Below are 21,754 nucleotides of genomic sequence, written 5' to 3'. Positions count from 1 at the left end.
CGTACTGGGGCCCTTAAGGCCGGCTTCCTGATAAATTCCTGCCCATTTACTTACTTATTGCAGAATTTGTTTGACTAATTTCATTTATGACCTGGCCCTTAAGGTCGAGTTGTTAATAAGCACTTGTTATTTTACAGTTGATATTTGTAAGTTTTTCTTATCTTGTAAATTTGGCCCTCTTGTAAATTTGGCCCTTCAGGCCCCTTACTTGGAAGTTGCACAGCCCTTCAGGCTGAACACGTTATATGTATTCTTGCTAAATTGGCCCTTCAGGCTTTCCTTGCCATTGGAGCCCTTAAGGCATACGCAGTGCTATGTTGCGTGGTACATTGTTAAATTGTTGATGAACTAGTTACTTAAGGTTTGATTTTCCCCATATTCATTATCATGGCAGATTGTATATTGTATTTTAGCTAGTTTTAACAAATGCATTAGAAGTAAGGTGTTGTGTTAATTCTACCAGCAGTTGGCCCTGCTTCCTCGGCCGATCCTAGTGGCTCCTTACTTCCTTGATTGTTAGAATTTTTTCCCGTTAGGCACTATTATCGGTTTCATAGTGCTTCCGCAGTGACTTTTTAATCGTACAATAAGGGCACTGTGGAAAGGCTGTGGCTCTTGTATGGTACTCAACAAGCTCGTCAAATTTAGATCCTCGATATCTTTCAAATGATTATTAGAACTGGGAACCTACTACAGTCGTGCGAAATACAACCAAAGTCGATGACCCGTCGATTGTATGCTCCACTTGGGGTCGTAGCGCTCTGGGCTACTTACCGGGCGAGCAGACAGTTCTTAAGAGAACGGGGCCGAGCATTCAGCAGAGGACCGCGCGTGCGCGCGCTGGCGCTGCGCCGGCGAGGCGCGCTCGCTATAAGCGCGGGCGGCGCGACGCGCGGGCCAGTCGCGGTGCAGCCGCAGCGCCGCCCCTGCTCTGCCGCCCACGCCGCCCACGCCGGCCATGAGGCGGCGCGCCCGGCCGCGGCGGGACGCGCAGCACGCGGCGCCGGGCCCGGGAGCGGCCGCGGCGGGCGGCGACGGCAGGAGAGAGCGCCGCCCCTTGTACGGCGCCGTGCTGGCGGCCGCGCTGCTCGCCTACGCCAACGCGCTGGGCGGCGACTTCGTGCACGACGACGTGCCCGCCGTGACGCGCAACCGCGACGTCGTGGGCCACACGTCGCTGGCGCAGCTGCTGCGCGACGACTTCTGGGGCACGCCCATGGGCGACGCCGCCAGCCACAAGTCCTACCGGCCGCTCACCACGCTCACCTTCAGGTGCGTCTCGCGACACCCAGTAGTTACGCGCCACAACAGTCGGAACTGTACCTCAGTCGGCGAAAACGGAACCTTTACAGGCTCACTTTGTTGTCCATCTCATGTCAGTCTGTCCCACTGTTTAAAGACCTTTTCCTCAGGAACCGGTAGAGGAACCCAAGTAAAATTTATATCACATACTAAGATTCGTGGTCCCTTGGTGTTGTAAGATCTTAAGTTTCTATCTCTATGCAGGTGCATTTTTTTCACTCAGAAACTCACTCAACAATACCTGCAGGGTACTTTCTATTGACGTGGGATCATGAAATTTTGCAACAAGCAATGTTTCACACTACAAGTAAAGGAAAAAAATATGAAAATTGTTGATTTGTAATTTTCAAAAACAAAAACAATATTTACTTTATCATTTGTTATGCGTCTGTCTGTCCGTCTATTAAGACCCCTCTCTCTCAGGAATGGCTAGATGTATCAAGTTCAACTTTATGTCACAATGTACAGTCTATGGTTCTTCGCAGTGTAAAAAGTAACTTGAGCTTCTAAGTCAACGCACTCAAAAGATACGGCCATTTATATCGTATAATCTGACACCCTCAAACTCACTGATCAAAACCTATAGAGTACATCCTGTTGACCTAGATTCATGAAATTTGGTAAGAGGCAAGGTTTCACAGTACAAATAAAGCAAATAGCCCGAAAATTCTTAATTTCTGATTATATCAGACGAAAAAAATATTTATTTTGTCATTTGTTATGCGACTGTCTGTCCGTCTGTTAAGAGCCCGTTCTATCTGGAATTACAATAGTAAATGAGAAACTATACAACAAATTTAAACTTCAAACTTAAAATTAATTGAAATTCCCAGAACCGATGATTTTCCAGTATTGATATCGATAAAGGGCAAAAGCTATCGAGATTTTCGATTCCCGGGATGGATGAACTGTCGAGACACATAATTAAGTACGTACGAAACATTCAGAGCACATTTGGCCAATTTTTTGTTAATCCATAGCACGAAAATGTGGTTACACACGTCTGTGGAACACATAATTACATGGAGTTACTAATAGCAATAGAAATAACGCCATTTACAATAATTTTACGAACAAGACACTCAACATCACACCTAATATACAAAAATGAATACTTGTTTGTTCGTCTTCTATGCACTCCTATACCATTCATCCCATTACGATGAAACTTCGATGAATAATTTTGTTCACACTCGCAAATGTTTCTATGGGGCTAAGGATGAAAACGTTGCTACATCGAAACTTACCTCAGGAACGCCTGGTGAAGTTATAAACCTAATCTTTTATACACACGAGTGATTATTTGCGTAAAAATACAGCTGGAGTAAGGTACCCCTACTAGGGTAGGCGCTGAGTTGGCGTTGAAAGTTGGTGACATGTAGGAACGCCCGAAAAGATCATGTTCGTTTTTCTACCATGTGCTTAGTTGACTTGCAGTACTTTAAAAGTATGTAGCGCAATCTGTCCCTCATTTGCGTTGTTTGATGCGTCAGTCACGTCGTGTTTCGAGGTCAGAGATTACATCACACAGCTCAGTGTCACAGACACAATTAACATCGCCTCTAGAGTCACATGCAGCGGAGAATCAGACAACGTATGGTGTCAAAAAGCTGAGAATCAAACAGTTGTCAGCAACAGTCCCTTTCCTCGTAATCAGATACTGGCGAAATTACGTATTCCCGCAGAGTTTAGACGAAACCGCAGTGCGAAATTCGCTAGACGTACGAATGAAATATTTCTGTGTATTTTTCTCTCTTTGTATGTGTGTTTTTGTGCGTAAAACATACGTGACATGTGTGTTTGCTTTGCAAAGGTCTAAAATACAGGCGGACCGTTGCTGCCACAAGCTCCAGCTGACGTGCGTCGCTACAGTTGTATCTGGTCCTCGTTAAGAGCAACTGTCCGTAATACCAGCGTAGGTGCTCACTAGTGCGGACAAAAACTTAAGGCATAAAAAGTCATCGCCTCTCATTTATTTTGTACTTGTGAATATGCTTGGTTTTTATTCGTGTACCTACTCAGAAAAGAAACGTGGCAATGCAACGCATGGACGAATAACAATAACATCTAAATTTTACAACGAGCAACCTAATGTCTACATTCTATTGCTATAAACTACTCTTGCGTCCAACGTAGGGTTCTCGAGGAACTTCGGAAACATTCCTTACAAAAACGTGGTCCCTTCTCCTAGTGGCACGTTTCGTGCACCTTCCCATTTTCTTGGCAGTTATTAAGTTTGCAAATACTTACACCGTTTGTGTCCTATTTATATGCTCACTCTTTTGACATGGGTTTCGTTATGGAAACGTATTAAGCAACAACGTAGCAGCATATTATGTTTCCAAAAAAAAAAAAATGTTCAAATGCGTGTGAAATCTTACGAGACTTAACTGCTAAGGTAATTAGTCCCTAAGCTTACACACTACTTACCTAAATTATCCTAAGGACAAACACACACACCCATGTCCGAGGGAGGACTCGAACCTTCGCCGGCATCAGTCGCACAGTCCATGACTTCAGCGCCCAGACCGCTCGGCTAATCCCGCGCGGCATTATGTTTCCCAAGAACTCGAGGAACTGTTGCGGTGGAATTTAGTACTGATGCCTTCTGCAGTTGCCAACAGAGGGAAGAATGCGGACTTAGGCCGCGTAAGCTTCCCGTAGGGATAATGCCGATGCTAGGACGATATACACAGTTACGTTTTAACATGACATTTGTTTGATGTGACAGATTCCTGCATTTGACCATCATTTCATTGCAGATGGTTTACAAATTATGGGAATGATGACAATTATCGTAAATTTAATACTTTGAACTATGAAGTTCTTCACTTTTTCTGTTAGTAAGTTTTGGGTGTAAAAAGATCTCTACAGGTATGAGCCTATGTGTCTCGCAGTGACGTATTATCTACATCTACATCTACATTTATACTCCGCAAGCCACCCAACGGTGTGTGGCGGAGGGCACTTTACGTGCCACTGTCATTACCTCCCTTTCCTGTTCCAGTCGCGTATGTTTCGCGGGAAGAACGACTGTCTGAAAGCCTCCGTGCGCGCTCTAATCTCTCTAATTTTCATTCGTGATCTCCTCGGGAGGTATAAGTAGGGGGAAGCAATATATTCGATATCTCATCCAGAAACGCACCCTCTCGAAACCTGGCGAGCAAGCTACACCGCGATGCAGAGCGTCTCTCTTGCAGAGTCTGCCACTTGAGTTTATTAAACATCTCCGTAACGCTATCACGGTTACCAAATAACCCTGTGACGAAACGCGCCGCTCTTCTTTGGATCTTCTCTATCTCCTCCGTCAGACCGATCTGGTACGGATCCCACACTGATGAGCAATACTCAAGTATAGGTCGAACGAGTGTTTTGTAAGCCACCTCCTTTGTTGATGGACTACATTTTCTAAGCACTCTCCCAATGAATCTCAACCTGGTACCCGCCTTACCAACAATTAATTTTATATGATCATTCCACTTCAAATCGTTCCGCACGCATGCTCCCAGATATTTCACAGAAGTAACTGCTACCAGTGTTTGTTCCGTTATCATATAATCATACAATAAAGGATCCTTCTTTCTATGTATTCGCAATACATTACATTTGTCTATGTTAAGGGTCAGTTGCCACTCCCTGCACCAAGTGCCTATCCGCTGCAGATCTTCCTGAATTTCGCTACAATTTTCTAATGCTGCAACTTCTCTGTATACTACAGCATCATCCGCGAAAAGCCGCATGGAACTTCCGACACTATTATGGAACAAACATTAATGTATTGCTTATAATAATATCATCTTCTGCAAAAGTATGTTGCCTTTGCATTTGTTATGCAGTTGTTTCGTGTTATGTGCATCGTTTTGTGCGCGCCGAAAGATGTGTGTGAATTCCTAAGGGACCAAACTGCTGAGGTCATCGGTCCCTAGACTTACACATTGCTTAAACTAACTGATGCTGAGAAGAACAAACACACCCATGCCCGAGGGAGGACTCGAACCTCCGACGGGAGGGGCCGCGCAATCCACGACATGGCGCCCTAGACCACGCGGCCACTCCGCGCGGCTGTGCGTGCCGAAACATGTTTCGGAGACAAAAGGGGAAATGATGCTTTAGAGAAGGAAGAGTTACAAAGGCCACAATTATTTCGCAAACATCCTAGAAACGAAAACAAGAACAACAAAATGTCGATGTTACTGTGGTGTGGAGCCACGGTCACATAAAACCTTTTGAGAGATAGAATCACCATTTGACTGTACGACTGGTTTTATTCCACGCTCCGGATTTCGGTCTTAGGCCATTTTCAAGTGTTACAAGTATCGAAAATCATAAGACTTGAGTAGAACACAAGTCCTCGTCAAATGTGTAACTTCGGTTTTATAAACCAATTTTGTTAAAAGTAAATGAGACAATATTTATGTAACGTGAATAAGTCTTGCGAACCGAAAATAAATTATCTGATTACAAAAATTTTCTTCTATTTACTTTTGACAGAATTGGTTTATGTAACCGAAGAAGCATATTTGACGGTGACTTGTGTTCAAGTCCAATGATTTGTTGATACTTGTAACACTCGAAAATAGCCCAAGGCCGAAATCTGGAGTGTGGAATAAAACCTGTTGTACAGTAAAATAACGGTTACAGCTTTAAAAATAATTACGATATGGTATTTTATCGTAAACAAGTAAAAGCACCCAGGTATAATGCAGTACAATCATTAACAAATCTCAGGATAAAGGTATTCGGCAAAAAAATTCTAAAGCCAAGCTCGCATAAATACTCCTTTATTACAAAGAACCGGTCTCGACAGGTTTTGCTGTCATCTTCTCGTCATCAAAAATTTTTATTACAAAATGTGTTCATGGTGAGTTGGAGCCTCATGAAAAGTTGTCATGTTAGTGGATAACATGCAGAACATTGTACAAAGGCTAGTCAGAAATAAAACATTCACAATCAAAAGCACCATGTGCACATGGCTACGTCCGTATACATAGCGCTCGCAGATGATTGGTTAGTCTTAAAGATCATAATATATGCACATTAGCACATCCGTTTACGTTAGTTTGACACGCTCCATACATTGATGATACACCTTAGACGGTATATGTGGTAAATTTTATCCACTAATATGACAACTTGGCCCGAGGTTCCAACTCACAATGAACACGTTTTGTACTAGAAAGTTTCGAAGAGCGACAGATGACAGAAAAATATGTTGAAGGCAATCGCCGATAATAAAGAAGCATTCATCTGATCTTGGCTATAGAGATTTTACCAAGTAAAACAGATTGCTCTTTCTCTTTTTCGACATGAGAAAATGTATAAATCTGACTAACATATACAGTTAGATCGACGTTGGGTATTCCTGGGAGTAATAGAAAAATATTTTCCACGAGAAAAACCTCAGATTGCGAGTGACGCTATGTGGTTTGTAACCACCTACAGTTCTTCCGGTAACCCGTTAGAAACGTACGAGGTCTGACAATAACGTAAATTAGGCTGATCGCATTACTAAGATAGTAATCTTCATAGCGTAATACTACGAGGTTAACTTTTGAAGGAGAACTGTGTACTCAAGCTGTGTAAAGTACACTACTGGCCATTAAAATTGCTACACCAAGAAGAAATGCAGATGATAAATGGGTATTCATTGGACAAATATATTATACTAGAACTGACAGGTGATTACATTTTCACGCAATTTGGGTGCATATATAATGAGAAATCAGTACCCAGAACAACCATCCCTGGCCGTAATAAAGGCCTTGATAAGAGTGGGCATTGAGCCAAACAGAACTTAGATGGCGTGTACGGGTGCAACTGCCCATGCAGCTTCAACACGATAACACAGTTCATCAAGAGTAGTGACTGGCGTATTGTGATGAGCCAGTTGCTTGGCCACCATTGACCAGACGTTTTCAGTTGGTGAGAAGTCTGGAGAATGTGCTGGCCAGGGCAGCAGTCGAACATTTTCTGTATCCAGAAAGGCCCGTACAGGACCTGCAACATGCGGTCCTGCATTATCCTGCTGAAATGTAGGGTTTTGGAGGGATCGAATGAAGGGTATAACCACGGGTCGTAACACATCTGAAATGTAACGTCCACTGTTCAAAGTGACATCAATGCGAAAAAGAGCGAACGGGACGTGTAACCAATGGCACCCCATACAATCCCCCCCAAGTGATACGCCAGTATGGCGATGAAGAATACACGCTTCCAATGTGCGTTCACCGGGATGTCGTCAAACACGGATGCGACCATCGTGATGCTGTAAACAGAACCTGGATTCATCCGAAGAAATGACGTTTTGCCGTTTGTGCACCCAGGTTCGTCTGTGTTTGTGATGCAGCGTCAAGGGTAACCGCAGCCCTGGTCTTCGAGCTGATAGTCCATGATGCTGCAAACGTCGTCGGACGTAATGTAAACTAAATGTCACGAGAGGAAGACCCGCCAGTATACAGGGCGGCGGGGGTGTCGTGTCGTCAGTAGGGAAGCAGTAGCGGGAGTGTGGGTCAGCCAGGAGAGCTCAGTCACTTTGAACGTGCGTGTCACTTGAGTAACAAATCAACACGGGACATTTCAACCGACGTTCTACAAATGACCAAATCGACTGTTGGTGCTGCTGTTGTGAAGTGGAAACATGAAGGAACAATTACAAGTGAAAGACCAGACAGACTTCACGTACTGAAGGACGAGGACCGTGGAGCACAGCAGAGGATGGCTGTAAGAAATCGCATGAAATCAGTGGAAGGAATCACGCGTAAGTTCTAGATTACTGCCAGCAATCCAGCTAGCACAGTGAGTACAATGGTCCAGCAACTCCTCTAAGCCACACACTTCTGTAGTCAACTGTAAGCGACGTTGGAGGTGATTCAAGATCTACGCCACTGGACAGAAGATGACTGGAAACGAAAGATTTGGTGTGATCAGGCACTCTGAGGTGAGCCGAATAAAGGGGTTGGGTTTGTCGAATGCATGGAGAACGTTACCTGCCGAAGAGACGAAAGTGAAGTATGGAGGAGGTGGTGTTACTGTGTGGGTGTGTTCTTCGTGGTTAGGATGTCCACCCCTTATCGCGTTAAGAAAATGCAAAGTACGAAATGATATGATCACATTTTACAATATTGTGTACTGTGTACTGAAGAGTAAAAGTTTCGAGACGTTTGTAGTTTATTTTAACGTGACAATGCAACTTGTCATGAGGCATCACCTGTGAGGCAGTGGTTTGTGGACAAAGTCGTTGTTGGTGTGGTCTTGAGTCGAAATACTGGTTTGATACAGCTCTCCCCGCAGGTCTATCCTGTGGGAAACTCTTCGTCTCCGAATAACTCCTGCAACATACATTAATTTGAACCTTCTCAATATATTCATCTTTTCGTCTCACTCTACAATTTTTATCACCCACACTTCCCTCCAATACTAAATTGGTGGTCCCTCGATGTCTCAGAATGTGGCTTATCACGTGATCAAGTTACGCCAGGAGTTTATTTGCACCTCAGTTCTCTTCAGTACCTCGTCATTAGTTACGTGATCTACCCACCTTATCTTCAGCTTTCTTCTGTGGCACCAGAAACTATTTATCGTCCACCTTTCACATACATATAGTTTATCGTCCAACTTTAACTTACATATAAAGCTACACTCCAGGCAAATACCTTCAGAAAAGACTATGTAACTCTTAAATCTATATCGATATTAAAAAATTTCTCATCTTCCGGAACACTTTACTTGCCACCGTCAGTCACCTCTCTACTTCGGCCATCATCAGATATTTTGCTGTCTATATAGCAAAACACATCCGTGTCTCATTTTCTCATCTAATTCTCTCTTCATCGCCTGATTTAATTTGACTACATTCCACTACCCTTGTTCAAGTGCTCTTCCAGGCCCTTCACTGTGACTGACAGATGCCATCGGCACGTTCAGGTGCTCCTCCAGGTCCTTCGCTGTCTCTGACAGATGTCATCGGCAAACCGTGGCGTTTTTGTTTTATTTCCACGAACTTCAATTCCTTCTACAAATTTTTCTTTGATTTGATTTCACTGCCCGTTCAATGTACAGATTGAATAACATCAGCGATTGGCTCCAATCCTGTCTCACTCCCTTCTCAACCACTGCTCTCATACATGCCCCTCGACTCTTATGATTGCTGTCTGGTTTCTGTACAAGTTGTATACAAATTTTCGCTCCCTGTATTTCACCCCTACTACCCTCAGACTTTCAAAGAGTGTATTCCAGTCGACGGTGTCAAAAGTTTTCTCCATATGTACAGAAGGTATAAATGTAGGTTTGCCTACATTTAACCTATCTCCTTAGATAAGTCGTAGAAGTATTGCCGCGCATGTTCCAATATTTCTCTGGAACCCAAAGTGATAGACCCCGAGTTCGGCTTCTACCAGTTTTTACGTTCTACTGTAAAAAAGTAACGTTAGTATTTTTCAACTATGGCTTTACTTGTTTTTAAACCTTAAATATATAATTCTTCTACCAAGGAGTGACGGAAGAATAAGTGAATAAGACTTATTAAACAGTTGGTTCGGTAATATTCACACCTGGAGTTGGTACTATTACAGTCGTTTTTGAAGTCTGAGGGTATTTTGTATGTGTCGTACATTTTGCATACCAGGTGGGACATTTTAGTTATAGCTGCCTCTCCCAAGGATATCAGTAGTTCTAAGGGAATGTCGTCTACTCTAGGGTTCTTGTTTCAACTTTCGGTGTCCTGTCAAATTCTTCTTGCAATATCATACCTCCTGTCTCGTCTTCATCTGCGTCCCGTTACCTTTCTATAATACTGCCTTCTCGTTTGTTTCCCTCTTATAGCCCTCTACAGACTCTTTGCGCCTTCCAGCTTCCTCTTCTGACTTAGTACTGATTTTCCATCTCAGCTCTTACTATTCATACTGTTGCTTTTCTTTTCTCCGAACGCCTCTTCAATTTTTCTTCATCCTTACGTTTGTCCTCTTGTCATTCCCACTTAGCCATTTTTAATTTCCTGTCAGTCTCATTTTTTAGTCATTTCCGCCTGCTTCATTTGCTGCATTTTTATATTTTCTGCTTTCATTAGTTAAATCCAATCGCTCCTGTGATATGCACGGATTTATAGAAGGCCTTATTTTCTATTTTACCTATTTGATCCTGTATTGCCTTGAATACCTAACCTTTCAAAGCTACCCGTTCGTCTTCTGATGTACCCAGCGTCTTCAGTATTAATCTATAATTCATACCCAATTAATTGTGCTTAGGGTCCAAAGCTACCCCTAAAAAGTCACACGGATTTTTTACTGTTTATTTTAATTAACATCGTGTTCGTATGTCGTTTCTTTCTTTCCTAACGGAGGAAAGTCTTGCACGCCATCTGTTTGTGAAACAAAATTTGTTGTATACAGAATGAGATTTTCACTCTGCAGCGGAGTGTGCGCTGATATGAAACTTCCTGGCAGATTAAAACTGTGTGCCCGACCGAGACTCGAACTCGGGACCTTTGCTTTTCGCGGGCAAGTGCTCTACCACCTGAGCTACCGAAACACAACTCACGCGTGGTCCTCACAGCCTTACTTCTGCCAGTATCTCGTCTCCTACCTTCCAAACTTTACAGAAGCTCTCCTGCGAACCTTGCAGAACTAGCACTCCTGAAATCTGCCAGGAAGTTTCATATCAGCGCACACTCCGCTGCAGAGTGAAAATCTCATTCTGGAAACATCCCCCAGGCTATGGTTAAGCCATGTCTCCGCAATATCTTTTCTTTCAGGAGTGCTAGTTCTGCAAGGTTCGCAGGAGATGGTAGAGCTGAGATGGTAGAGCACTTGCCCGCGAAAGGCAAAGGTTCCGAGTTCGAGTCTCGGTCGGACACACAGTTTTAATCTGCCAGGAAGTTTCAAAATTTGTCGTATATGTTATCATGTTTTAACAGTTCCTCTGTAATTTTTTCTGAGGTGAAGATTGGGGACCATCCATATATCTACCTAAAAGAAAGTGGGAAACCTCCTAGAAAGCAGAAGCCTATCAGCCCAGAAGTCGTTAATCGGCTGCGGGTACTTGACGGAGATCTGGCTCACCCGTCTGTTTCTCGAGCTGAGATGCTGTGTGCTAGAGCAGTAAGGACAGATCGACGGTGTAGTGCTACCACTGTAATGGAATTACTTTTATCACAGTGAACGTAATATCCATCTTGGAAAAATGGTTTAACTGCCTGAAAATAAGCTTTACAGCAATTTCTTTAATATTCTGATAGCGTACAACACTTAGATTTAAAAATAATTTAAACCCTGTATCATCGTAGTCTTGTATTAAAATATGCTGAATACACGACAGCCACATAAGGTAAAAACACTCTACGAAAACCAGTACTGCTAAAAACACTGCAAGGAAAGAAAAGAGATCCTATGCACCCCGAACGAATTATCGGAATGAGACGGAAGTAGGTAGGTGCGATGTATATGTACACACAAACAAATGATCACAATTCAGACAAATGGGATGATTGATTCAAGAAAAAGAGCTTCACGAAATTTGCAAGTCAAGAACGCGGTAGTCCGACTATGGCTACTGTGCAAGCAATTATTCGTTTATTTCTTTCTCCTGAGGGATGTCGGGCACAATTATGACCAATCAGCGCGTTAGATCGTCAAAATACCGAACTGGTAGGATGTGCCTGCCCGTAATTGCCGAAACTTGCTCAAATTGTGAGATTTCCGGTGACCCAGATGGCGGAGGTACGGTTTTCCAAGCGTAAGGACAAGCTGTAGAAGCTCTCGCAGTGTGCGGTGGGCATCGTCTCTTCGGAATGTGACCCCAGGATGGCTCGCCACGAAGGGCGAAAAACGGGGCGCAGGATATCGTCGACGTACCACTGTGCTGTAATGCTAACGCGGATGGCAACCAATGGGGCCACCGCTGGCTGAGGCGTCTTTGGACACTTATTCCTCCTGGAATCTCATATAGAATGGTCTTCAGTGACGAGTCCTGCTTCCAACAGCCTCGATGACGAGTGAAGACGTGTCAGGAGATGTCCTGGACAGCTGTGGGATACCAACTCGACTGTCGCCCGTCATACGTCCCAACAAGCAGGAGCGATGGTCTGGGATGCCATTAGTTTTCATTGCAGTCCCCTTTGGTTGCCATCCGCGGCACGAACCGGCTTATACGTGGGTTGAATGAAAAGTAATGCCCACTTTCGTTAATAGGGTTTGGACGGGAATAATTTAATAAATCAAAAGGGAATAGTCCTTAGAATGTGATCTTTAATTACCAGTATTCACGTTTCCACGTAATCACCAGCCAGTTGGATACATTTCTGATGCCAGCGGTGATTCAGTTTTCTGAAGCCGTCACGGAAGTGGTCGACACCCTGTTTCCGCAACCACAGTCTTACAGTTCTCTCAACGTCTTCATCAGAAGCATAATGATGTCCCCGTAGATCGTCTTTCATTATCGGGAACAGATGGAAGTCAGACGGTGCTAAATCTGGACTGCATGGAGGATGCCGTACGGTGGTGAGATTCAGTCTCTGAAGTTCCGGCCATCGTGCACAGATCTTCCGACAGCCAAGAAAAGTAATAATGTGACCCACGCGTTGTTGTGAAATGCCGATTGTGCTTGCAGTTTATTTCTGAGCGATACGACGATCATCCTGAATCAATCTGTCAACGTTTTGCTTGTGAAACTCGGTGGTCTGATGTCACAGGATGTCCAACTCTGCCGGCCGCAGTGGCCGAGCGGTTCTAGGCGCTTCAGTCCGGATCCGCGCTGCTGCTGCGGTAGCAGGTTCGAATCCTGCCTCGGGCATGGATGTGTGTGATGTCCTTAGGCTAGTTAGGTTTCATTGGTTCTAAGTCTAGGGGACTGATGATCTCAGATGTTAAGTCCCATAGTGCTTAGAGCCATTTGAACCAAGTTACCAAGGTGGAGGCATTACTTGTCAGTCAAACCTCTGTATTTCAGCATGATGATTCCCGCCCAAGCTCGGCGGGAGAGGGCTTCTGCCGCTTGTCTTCGTGCTGGCCAAATCCTACCTTGGGAGCAACGTCGCGGGATCTCTGTACAATTGAGAACGTGTGGGGCATTATGGGCATGACCATCGAAACAGCCAATTGGACAGAATGTGGCACGATATCCGTCAGGAGGACATCCAATAAGTCTGCCAACCAGTGCCAAGCAGACGAATGACAGCAAGCATAAGGGCTAAAGGCGGACCAATGCGTTATTGACATGCTATATTTATGAAGCTCTTTCTCTTGAATAAAATATGAATTTTTTATGAAACTGTAACGTTTTTTTAAGGTTGTATATATTTTCATATCCTTCGTAATCTGAGAGACGTACATTCGACAGATGACAAGAACTACATGCTATGTTGTATTCATGTGACGCAAGGCGCTGAATCACGCTTGAAACTACTCTGACTCCATAATAATAAAACGCAGCTTGGGCATAAATGTCTTCTTTACAGTATTAAATTGTTACATAAATCTTTGACAAAGAAATTCTTTCATTGTCCAAAACCTGTAAAACCCAATGTCTAAATGACAAATTCTGGCATCCAGATTATAAATCGTAGTGTCCTCGGCAATGATGTTTTCAGCCGTAGTAATCAGTCACCTTTCGGTATAACCGAGCGAGCTGGTGCAGTGGCTAGCACACGGGACTCGCACTCTGGAGCGCGACTATACGAACCCGTGTCCTGCAATCCTGATTTCAGTTTTCCCTGATCAACCCAAATCTCTCAAGGCAAATGTCGGGTTGGTTCCTTTGAATGGGGACGGCCGATTTGCTTCCCTGTCCTTCTTCAACCCGAGCCTCCGTCTATAATGACCTCGTTGTCGGTGGGACGGTAAACAAAAATCTTCCTTTCTTTCTCTCCATACAGAAATCTTTACGAATGAGTTTAACAACATTAAGGATAACACTTTGTATCTGATGTTGAGTAGTCGGGTGCGATACCGCCAGGTAGCGTGTCCGCGGTTTTGGTGGTCACGTTTCCTCACGCGATAGGTCAAAGTGTAACCCGCGCTCTGCCTTCTGGACTCTGGGGACGCCATCGCTCTAGGCGCTCAGTCCGGAACCGCGCGACTGCTACGGTCGCAGGTTCGAATCCTGCCTCGGGCATGAATGTGTGTGATGTCCTTAGGTTAGTTAGGTTTCAGTAGTTCTAAGTTCTAGGGGACTGATGACCACAGTCCCATAGTGCTCAGAGGCATTTGACACCATCGTCAAGTTCTGTCTCAGCAGGGTTCTAATACAGTCGTCCGCTGTTTGCCTTCAGCCGACCTGTTACGAAGTGTCCACGGCAAATATTTATAGGGCGGAAGTACGTGTTAAGATATTATGCAGCGAAATGTAGTGTTTATGTTGTTCGAGGAGGGTATGAAACGAAAGCAAAGAAGCGGGGGAAATCCTACGGCAGCTTATGGTCCGCTCCTAGAGAATGAGATGAGCTGAACATTTCCATCAGATTTACATCTGCATCCGTAATCTGCAGAATACTGTGTGTGGCATCTTTCTATTGTATTTGCGGAAGGACAACTGTTAGCACGCATTCGATCGAGTCCCAGTTTCTCTTGTTTTATTGTCACGCTCATCGACCATCTTTATTGCTTGCGTGGTATACTGTGTACACCAGCCTCCTGGTTCGCAGTTTAGGGTCTAAAATTATGTATTTGCGGCTATTTATGGTAAAGTTTGTACAAAAAAAGTTCAGCGAAAAAGGCCCAGCAATTAAACATAATATAAAGGAGTGGATATAAATCGAAACCTTACCATACGAGGCAAGTCTGCTGTAGACTTCAGTGATATGACAGGTGAATAGCCAATACTGACCATCACAGTTTCTTCAACGGACAAGAGAAACTGGAGGAGTGATGTATGCAGCACAGCAGCGCGACTACTTAAAGGTCAAGTGGGACGTATTTGGTAAACGGTATTGTAGCATTCGCTCTCGGAAATTAAGTTCAGATCTAAGCTTTTCCGTTAAGCATTACGTCTTCCTAGCGCTGCTGCCGATTTGAGTTTCGGTCTTGTTAAATTATCTATCACCTAACTTTGAAAATACGCAGTTCATTCAGTCACGTAAAGCCAGGATATGTCACCTCCAACAGTAACGGAGAAACTGGGGTAGGGGGGGGGGGGAGGAGGTGAAAAATATGTAAAAATGAACAATATGTAAAAAAAAAAACCTCGCATATGTACACCCCGGTGCAAATCACATCTAACAGTTCTTCCCAAATGATTTCAATCCGCTACGTCGTTTGTGTGTGTTTTTTAACGGAAGTATCAGAATGTGGGCTAACATTCACATTTCCTTTCGTTGGTTTTGTACAGAATAATTTCTTTTAGAGACAAAGCGGTCATGGCCTAAACGTAATGTAAACGAAATATTTAACGACCTTCATTCCGACAGCTGCTTTAAAAGCTAGACACTAACTACGGCCTCACGATTCACACCGTCATCTACTTCACCTTATTATATCGGGTCGCACGAACAAGCTGAAGAGCTGGAGTGTCTCTCACGACCGTCCTATGGAGGTAACTGGGAAAATTTCCGTGATGGAAATGCATCCTGCTGGACGGCTTTAGGTATCGTCTGCCCCATACGCAGTCCGTTAGTACGAACTTTCGGAGGGAGGAGGAGGGGGAGGGGGAGGGGGAGGGGGGAGGGGGGAAGGGGAGGTGGATGTAAGACTAAAGCAATGTCCGCCTCCATTTCATCGTCTTAATTTGCTCTCTTCTTTCCATACTTTATATGCCCTCGCTTCAAGTTCAGACTTCAGTACATGGGACCACGTCCCATGCATTGAAGTCTGAAATCACCTAGTGTCCGTTGTGCCTTGTGCGTTTCACGCAATCATTTTGCTACATGCCATGGTTTCTTAGTGTCCAGATAAAGTCTACCGAATGGTCGTACCGATATAACTCAACCATTTTCTGCAGTTCTTCCACGAGATTAACGTTCTTCTCCGTCCGTGTTACTGAGAGCTGAAAGGCGGTGGCACACTTAGTCACGTATGACCATGAGACACATATGACCATGATCCCGTTCATTTCAAGCAGTCTGACGAATTGAGAAACTTGTGTGATAGCCATTGCCTAAGCCGTAAACACTGACGTCATCTGCTGGGAGGGGGATCGAGACAAAAGACGGTGCTGCATTCACCGAGGAGTAAAACGTTATGAACACCTGATTCATAGAGTGTTGCACAACCTTTGGAACTCAGTAAAGGAGCGATTGTGAGTAGCATGGGTCTGACAAGTCCTTGACACATTCCCGGATCATTCGGTGATGAGGACGGGGATATGGAGAACAAATGGAAAAAATTCAAAGGCATCGTTCAGTATGCCATAGACAAGTATGTTCCGAGTAAGGTTTTAAGAGGTGGTCAAGATTCACCATGGGCTAATAGCCGTGTTAGAAAAGCGCTACGTAAACAAAGAGCACTTTATCCCAGATTCTAGTGAAGTAAAAACGTAGCTGACAAACAAAAGCTGAACGAAGCGAAAACGAGCGTAAGTAGAGCAACGAGAGAAGCGTTCAATGATTTTGAAAGTAAGACGTTGTCAACCGACCTGAGTAAAAGCCCTAAGAGATTTTGGTCGTATGTAATATCAGTACGTAGTTCAAAATCATCTATTCATTCTCTCGGCGACCACATAGACACCGAAACGGAAGGTAACAGAGAAAAGGCCGAAATACTGAATTCGATATTCCTAAGTTGTTACACCGCGGAAGATCGTAACACTGTCCCTCATTTCAATCGTCGTGCGAACGTCGAAATGGCAGATATTGAGAGAACCGATCGCGGAACTGAAAAGCAGCTACAATGACTTACTAATGGAACGGCGTCAGCACCAGACGAGATACATATAAGATTCTACAAAGATTATGCGAAAGAATTTGCTCCCCTCCTAGCAGTAATTTATCGTAGATCGCTTGAGCAACGAAATGTACCAAACGACTGGAAGAAAGCTCAGGTCATTCCCGTTTTTAAGAAAGGCTGTAAGACAGATCCACACAATTGTAGACCTATATGTTGACGTCAGTCTGTTGTAGAATCATTAAACAGGTCTTATGCTCAGTAATTACGACGTTTTTGGAAAATGAACACCTTCTCTATAAAAATCAACATGGATTCCGCAAACAGAGACCCTGCGAAATTCAGCTCGCTCTGTTCCTACATGAGATCTCAGCACAGTGGACAACGGCGCTCAGGTTGATGCCGTGTCCCTTGATTTCAGTGAGGCATTTGACACCTCCCCGCATTGCCGTTTAATGAAAACGTACGAGCTTACGGAGTGTCGGAGCAGACTTGCGATTGGATTCAAGACTTTCTTGGGGATAGATCTCAACACGTCGCTCTTAACGGAACAGAATCGACAGATGTAAAGCTAATATCCGGAGTACCACAGGGATATATGATCTAGTAGAAAGCGTCGGATGCTCTTTAAGGCTGCTCGCAGATGATGCAGTTGTCTACACCAGAGTAGCAACGCTAGAAGATAGTAACAATTTGCAGAACGACCAGCAGAGAATTGATGACTGGCGCTGGCTCTGGCAGTTGACCCTGAACGTAAATAAATGTAGCATATAGCGCATACAGAGGAGAAGAAATCCACTACTGTACAGCTACACTATTAATGACAAACAGCTGTAGACAGAGTCTGCCCTAAAATATCTAGGCGTAACTATCCAGAGCGACCTTAAATGGAATGACCGCATAAAACAGATACTGGGAAAAGCAGACATCAGACTCAGATTCGTCGGAAGAATCTTAAGGAAATGTAACTCAACCACGAAAGAAGTGGCTTATAAGGCGCTTGTTCTCCCGATTATTGAGTATTGTTCATCTATCTGGGATTCCTATCATGTAGGACTGATATAGAGCAGATCCAACGAAGAGCGGCGCGTTTCGTCACGGGATCGTTTAGATGGTGAGAGAGCGTTAGAGATGCTAAACGAACTCCACTGGCAGACGTTACAAGAGAGGCGTTGTGCATCACGGAGAGAGTTACTATTGAAACTGCGGGCCTGCACTTTTCAGGAGGAGTCGGAAAACATATTACTTCCCCCCCCTCATACATCTCGCGTATTGACCACGAGGAGAAAATTCGAGAGATTAGAGCCAATACAGAGGCTTACCGACATTCTTCCCACGCACTATTGGCGAGTGGAACAGGGTCGGAGGGATCAGATAGTGGTACCGAAAGTACCCTCGGCCACACACCATTAGGGAGCTTGCGGAATATGATATAGCTGTAGATGTAAATGAATTATCGTATGGCAGCGAAACTTGGTAGATACACCAATAAGCTACGTTAATGCGGAAACGATTTACGCTGGAAGAACATTAGTTCCAGTTTTGGCCACGAGGTGCAAATCTGGCGACGGTCATCATCTTGTTGACGTCTCTCTTGTTCATATTGAACGAACTGTGTATGAGGCAGTTAATAATGGAATAAACATTATGCCTTTCTCACTTGTTTGATCTTTTCTGCTCGCATCCGTTCCTAATCCATTACATATGGAAACATATCTATATGTCTTTCTGGCATTCACAGCGTCAGATTTGCACCTGGTGGACAAAATTGGAACTGATTTTTTCCTAGCATAAATCACTTCTTACAGTGAAATGAATAACCCTGCCTGCATACAGGCGTTGAGATAAGTCAACAGGGACAATTGAAAATGTGTGCCCTGACCGTGACTCGAACCGAGGATCTCCTACTTACATGGCAGACACTCTATCCAGCTGAGCCACCGAGAACACACAGGATAGTGTGACTGCAGGGACTTATCTCTGGCAGGCCTCCCGTGGGACCCACATTACCACTTAATGTCCCGCACTATATTCTTAGTGCCCCTGCCCATTCTACTCGTTACTCACGGCTTTTTGCTGATTCCCTTAATAGTTCAGGCACTGTGAGTACATCCGACATATATATAAATCAATTCTGCATTAACACATTAGAATATCTACCAAGTTTCGTTGCTGTACGATGATTACAGCCCACACTATATCTCTGTGGGTAGCTCTATTTTCATTATAACAACGTAGTATGTGGCAGAAGATATCAATGTGCAGGTCTCACAATACCCGTAAATTACAGGCCGGTGGTTCGTGTGCGCGGAGTAACGATTCTGGCGTCCCAGATGGCGTTCCATCGAGTTCACAACAGGTGAATTTGGTGGCAGGATGCAGGTGGTCTGCAGTAATGTTCGGATAGTCTACAACTGTCGTGGTGCATTCCATCAGAGGTCCTACTGAAGCCCACGTGAACGTCGCCCGTGGCATAATACTGCCCTCATCGGCCTGTGCCTTGACGCACTGCACTATAACGGTCAGCCCCCGGGTCATGAGGTCAGTGGGTGTCGAGATTGGACAGGTGAGGCGGTGACGTTTCGATGTGTCGGAGGCTGAGTCCCTCAGACTAGTGAGAGTTTCATTCCTACACCCGAAAGTGGCAGAGAAGCAGAGGTGTCTGAAATAACCGTGTTTGCTAGAATTACCACTGTCTTCCCCGGTGCTCAGGAAATGGGCCAGTCTTCTCGCTCAGGCAACGCCGACGAATGCTGGAGGCAGCACCTAAACTGACTCTTGGCCTGACAGTGAAGGAGCGCAGGGGCTGCAGCGGGACCCCGTGTGGCGGCCCGCGCACATTACGCGGTGAACTCGAAGGCCTCAGATTACTAGAATAGGGACACGTGCTTGGACCTGAACCCACAGAATCTTCCGCATGGCGGGTGCCGGGAAGGCGTAAGCCCAGAGTTCCGAGGGCACACAGCGTCCGGTCAGGAAGACAGTACACGTACAGCCTGGGCGGCGGCAGTGAGACGCCCACGCAGCAAGTGCAAGAAGGGCAGGGCCCCCTGCTTGGTAGGCGGTAACGCTACCGCTACGCTATGGAGACGGACATCATGTACTGTTTGCCGCCTGTCTGAGGACTTCGGCTGCGAGACGGCAGCCTGCCGGCTGTGGCTGGAATTCGTCACTCCACCCCGTCGCTCCTCATAGGTAACAGCCGTGATTGATAGAAGATGCAGACCTCCGGGGCCTTCCTCTGGTGAACGGCCAAGACGTCCGATTACAAGCAAGACGATCCCTACGTACTCCCTTATTAGCATGTTTTGAGCTGCCCTTTTTCCTGGATAATAGCGTGTCCAGACACGTCCATCGGCATGATGTTACACGAAACGTAGTTAATCACACAAGGTGATAAGTTTGTAATCTCTTCATGACACAGTACTCGTTAAAGCCTGTGCTAAGGTAAGTGAGCGGGGTTCACATTATGAGAAAGGATTTTCGTATAGATATCGACCGCGTGTACCTGAATGGTGGCAAATCAGACTTACATCCACTCTGTAATAACAATGATACGGCAAGTAAGTTCGAAATGCAATTACACGTCAGTATGGACCAAAAGCAGTCCTGAAGATGCTACCAATTTGTTAATAATACGGTCGCCAACCAAATTAGGCATTAACTGAGTTTCTTCCCTGTACAAGTTGGTATATATTCAGGCAAAACAAGTAGTAACACTGCACAATATAGTAGAATTTTAGCACCAGAAAATCTATTGAACTGATAGTTTCACGTTCTGTACTGATATGGAATAAACCACGAATACTTAATACTACACTATAATGTATACTACAAAACTTTATACTGTCTATTAATCTGATTAAAATCGGGCATAGGTTACCTTAGAAATATCACTTTCGTGCCACACACAAAATGTCAGTTTTGATAAAGATAAAACACTGATAAATTTTGACTTTTATATTGACTTTAACTTTTGCTGGTCAAACCAATTTAGAACACTTCAGAATTCAAATGAATAAAAAGGAGGGGGGGGGGGGCACTGAAACTCTTATGATCACTGTATTAAAAAAATGATTACTGAATTTATTATGCGTTCAAGATTTCCAGTATATAAGTTACTTCTCCTTTCATCATATTTACTGCTCATTTAAATACCTTTATATCTGTCTCGAAATAATTAAACTTCATTACTATATCAATATCAAAGTTATCTTTCAACTTCGTTAGACTTTTGTTATTCATTTACTGGTTCAGTAACGAAACATTTCTTTAAACACCATTCTAACATAGCTAGGTCTTCAAATAATTGTTATTAACACAAATTTTAAATTTTCATTTCGGGACAATTGGATTGCAGAATATTTGGAAAGGACCCTGTGTAGGTTAGTTGTGAGGATAATTAAATGATGGGAAAGTTCTGGTAAAATTTAGGTTATTATTGCACAGTTCACTCTCTGATCCATACGAATACAGTACTAAAAGTTTCAACCTGCTAGTGTCGATGCGGCGGTTGGCGGGCGGCGAGATGACGGGGCATAGAGCACACATACAACCACAGCTATGGCTCTTGACGTATCGGCACTTTAATTCTTCTTAGTGTCGCAACACTTTTCCATTTAGTGCCTATGGAATTTTGACATGCT

The sequence above is a fragment of the Schistocerca piceifrons genome, chromosome 7, assembly GCF_021461385.2.
Source record: "Schistocerca piceifrons isolate TAMUIC-IGC-003096 chromosome 7, iqSchPice1.1, whole genome shotgun sequence".
Lineage (NCBI taxonomy): Eukaryota > Metazoa > Arthropoda > Insecta > Orthoptera > Acrididae > Schistocerca > Schistocerca piceifrons.
Note: the sequence above shows the minus strand (reverse complement) of the source record.